General features: G+C 39.5%; 1 long non-coding RNA gene across 1 annotated transcript in view; it reads right to left on the bottom strand.

Moving 5' to 3' along the window:
* LOC106728041 overlaps window positions 1-2,451 on the bottom strand; it is a 17,100-nt gene extending 14,649 nt beyond the window's left edge. Inside the window, exon 1 of the long non-coding RNA XR_001364290.1 lies at window positions 2,269-2,451. This is a non-coding gene — a long non-coding RNA (uncharacterized LOC106728041). The remainder of the gene's footprint in view (window positions 1-2,268) is intronic.
* Window positions 2,452-4,179: the final 1,728 nt, after the last annotated feature.

Raw genomic sequence — 4,179 nt, 5'->3', positions numbered from 1 at the left:
ATAAATAATGATAGAAAAAAATAAAGTGCCCTGGCTAGCACTGGCACAGTAGTAAGAGCATCAGCCCGAGAACTGAAGGGTCCCAGGTCAATTCCCAGTCCAGGGCACCGTACCTGGGTTGCAGATTCCATCCTGGCCCTGGTCAGGGCAGGTACGGGGAGGCAACCAATGGACATCATCTCTCTCACACTAATGTCTCTCTTTCTCTCTCCCCCTCCCTCCCTTCCACTCTCTCTAAAAAAAGTCAATGGAGAAAATATCCTTGGGTAAGGAATAACAACATCCAAAAATAGTAAAATAATTTTTTTAAAAAAAAGGTTCTGGAGTAGACAGTAAACAGTCTTTCAAATGTATAAAGTAAGTTTCCCAAACTCACAGATTCCAGCCTCTAAAGAGATTTTTATGGCCTACAGTGAAATTATAAAAGAAAAGTTTAGTCTTATAAAGCTAAATTTGTTCTCTTAATAAGGTTGTCCTCTATTCTGAGATTATCATTTTTCTGCAGATATCATTTTTCAGGCTCCTAGGTCAGCTGACTTTTCCCTGGGTTCAGTCTATGGAAAGCACTGTTGGATAACTGGTAGGTGGGAAGAAGGGAGGAGCCAGTATATTTCTTCCCCTCCTCTCCACCTCAGGCAGAATTCCCAACATTGGCTGGATATCTCCCATGACTCCAGCTCCTACTAGGAGATTCCCAATTTCCTCAGAATAACCTGGCTCCTGGGCTCCCATAAGCCTACCAGTAGTAGTACTGTATTATTCTCTTCCTGCTGCCATTAATTTCCAGGTTGCCTCAACATCTTATCTTGCTGTCTTACCTCCTCCGCTGCCCATGTAACCAATCCCCTGCGCTAAATTCCTATTTTAAAAACTTAAGAGTGGTTTCCCTTTTTCACTTAGTGGGCCTAATGAGTATATTAGCCAGTGTGTCCGCATGTATTAGAATCACTTGAGGGGCTTATTAAAACTCAGATGCTGGCCCCACCTCCATAGTTTTCCCGTCAGTATATTTGGAGTGGAACCCAAGAATATGTTTTTCTAACCCAAGACTATGTATTTCTAAGAAATTCCCAGATAATGATGACACTACTAAAACAGGTACCCATTTTGAAAACTATTGACAAAACAAAGAATTGGCCATTCTATGTTGGTTTGCCCCCCTCCCCCTCATTTTCATTGGACAATAAAATCCCCCAAATACTTTGAAACAAAGGAAACCACACCCTTCTGTTGGGGGGGGGGGGGGGAAATCAAACCTTTAAGACAGTTTCCTTACATTATTACTAAGCCAATAGGTTTCTAAGAAATAATTTTTTAAAGTAAATATAATTTCAGCATTTATTATATACCTTACCTAGAAATAAAATATCAATTTTAAATCTCATTCCCAAATCCAGTGAACTTTCCTATAAAGATAAAATGGATTTAGACTCTTAAGTTATTGGAAATAACTTAGCCAATGAGGTCTCAAACTTAGAGAATAATCAGTTGGTAGATGGTTGGTTCTTCTATCTTAGAAATTTAAGATGGAAAAAACAGTGCTAAATAACTTAAAGGGCAATTCAAGAAGTGTCTTGAAACCAAGGTTTAAGAATCACTAAAGAGTGTTTAGATTCATGCTGGCAAAAAAAGTTAAAATCAAGTATGTAATCAAATCATGGCAGAACTGTATACATAAACAAAAAGAACTTATGAGACTAAAAGGTCTACAGACCAGCACTAATAGAAAAATGTGAGCCACATACATAATTTTAAATTTTCTAGTAGCCACATTTAAAAAGGTAACAAGAAACAGGTGAAATTAATTTAATTGATATATTTCATTTAACCCAAAGTAGCCCAATTATCATCATTTTAACAAATTATTAATGGTATATTTTACATTCTTTTTATTGCACTGAGTCTACACTATCTGATGCATGTGTTACACTTCCAATACTTTCAGGCTAGCCACATTTCCAATGCTCATTAATCACATCTGGCTGGTGGCTACCACAGCAGACAGTACAAACATAAGACAAACAAATTCACTAGTCTTTTATTGAAGATCTTGCTACTAAGTATAGTGATAGTGTCCTAACTGCTGTTTTCACAACTTACTTGTAAATTACTTTTTTAAGAATTTCAAGCTCCTGTCATCTAATATTGTGTTAAATATATATATTTTCACAATGTGAATCACACTGTAAACAGGTAAGCTACCATTATTGCTATTTTATAGAGTCCCAAAGCCAAAGCCAGCAGTACCTCAACGGTATCTCAACTCACCTTTCACTAGTCCAAAGGAAGAACCAGCAGCCACTCTGGGCCTCCACTGGCCTCCAAGCTAAGGAATTCTCATCTCCTGGGAATTTGTGAACAGGGAACTAAGTCATAACTACAAACCAAATCCCCAAACTGAGGTGTCTGATCCTTTGACAGGGAGAACTGATGTAACCTTACCACTTTGCAGTGTTCACTAGCAACACATTTAACCCACTTAATGGGACTGGTAAAATTGTGATAAAAAATATCAAATTTTTTATGTGACTACAATATTGAATTTAAAGTAGAAAGGACAAATGAGCTTGAGGTACTACTATCTTTAATTCCTCATGCGCTGTCAAATGAGACCAGACAAATAACCTGTATACAAAATCAAAAATTTAAGTAGGCTACAAATTTCAATAGGAAGCCAGAGTACATTGATTGCCTTTAATTAATACAACTGATGATCAAAATAGAGTCCAAGAATGGTGTATATAAATCACTGAGTACAGGGGCAGAGTATCCTATATAATAAAGTGGTAATATGCAAATTGACCCTCACACCATAACGCCGTCACAAGATGGCGGCAAGCACAGTGGGGATGGGGCAGCGGGGGCAGGGCCGGCGGCCGCTCCGCACGGCTTCCCCCGGGGTTCCTGTGGACGCAACTTCTGCCAGGGTTTCCATGGCCCCCCATCTGCGCCGTACGGGCAGGGCCCGGCAGCTGCTGCACGCAGCCCAGAGGCAGGGCATCGGGGCAGCACTCCAGGATTTGGGGCCGTCTCACAGTGAGACGGCCACGCGGGGCAGGACTCCAGGACGCAGGCCGGTCCCATGGTGCGGGGGGAGGGGGTGGGTCCTGGGTCTTGCACGATTTCGTGCGACAGGTAACTAGTAAATCATAAACATGGTGCTTTGAGAAACTCCCTAAATTAAACTTAATATTTGAAAGCCAGAGTTTGGTACCGGTTTACTCTAGAATCCAGTGATTTATGAATTTAAATGATACCCTAAAGAAATGCACAGGCATTGAAATAATATTTGTAACACCAAACAACGTCTGAACCCTTCAAAAATAATGGCCTGTTCATCACTTATCAGAAAGTTGGTTTTCTTTTGCATATAAAACTCTTGCCATAAGCATAATTGTATTTGTGTGTATGTACAAGAGTAGTAAGATAATTACATACCTTTGGGGCTTAAATACATCTGGTGACACATCACACCTTAGGCATACAGTTATTTCATTTTGAACCATTCACTCTAGAGCAGTGATTCTCAACCTTCTGGCCCTTTAAATACAGTTCCTCATGTTGTGACCCAACCATAAAATTATTTTCGTTGCTATTTCATAACTGTAATGTTGCTACTGTTATGAACCACAATGTAAATATCTGATATGCAGGATGGTCTTAGACGACCCCTGTGAAAGGGTCGTTCGACCGCCAAAGGGGTCACGACCCACAGGTTAAGAACCGCTGCTCTAGAGAATAATTACTCATCCCATAACTTGGTCATAAAAAGCAGAGCTTACTCAGCATTTCAGCAATTAAAGAGCAAAGGTGGATTTTTTTATATGGCACTTTTGTAAATCAGATAATCCAAACCTATACCTTAGTAAGTTAAAGTGCTAAAATTATAACAATTTATATAGAATTCCTAAGCTTTTAACTTGTGATAAGTCTACATAGTAAATAAGCTGCAACTGCTGCAGAGAGACCCAGCTATGAAATAAAAGTTGAACCCACAGGCAGCTCAATGGAGAAAAGAGGGTGTGGTGCAGCAGGAATGAGGTCACAAGAAGGCAAATCTAATAGTATACATCTTATAAGGAAGGATAGTGTTTTGACTTTACTTACTATCTTATATTAGCCAGTCACACTGCACACCCTTACAGTCTAATCCCAACGGGAAAAATAAAGATATTGGCA

This window comes from Myotis brandtii, unplaced genomic scaffold, assembly GCF_000412655.1.
Source record: "Myotis brandtii unplaced genomic scaffold, ASM41265v1 scaffold115, whole genome shotgun sequence".
Classification (NCBI taxonomy): domain Eukaryota; kingdom Metazoa; phylum Chordata; class Mammalia; order Chiroptera; family Vespertilionidae; genus Myotis; species Myotis brandtii.
Note: the sequence above shows the minus strand (reverse complement) of the source record. Positions and strands in the feature narration are given on the sequence as shown.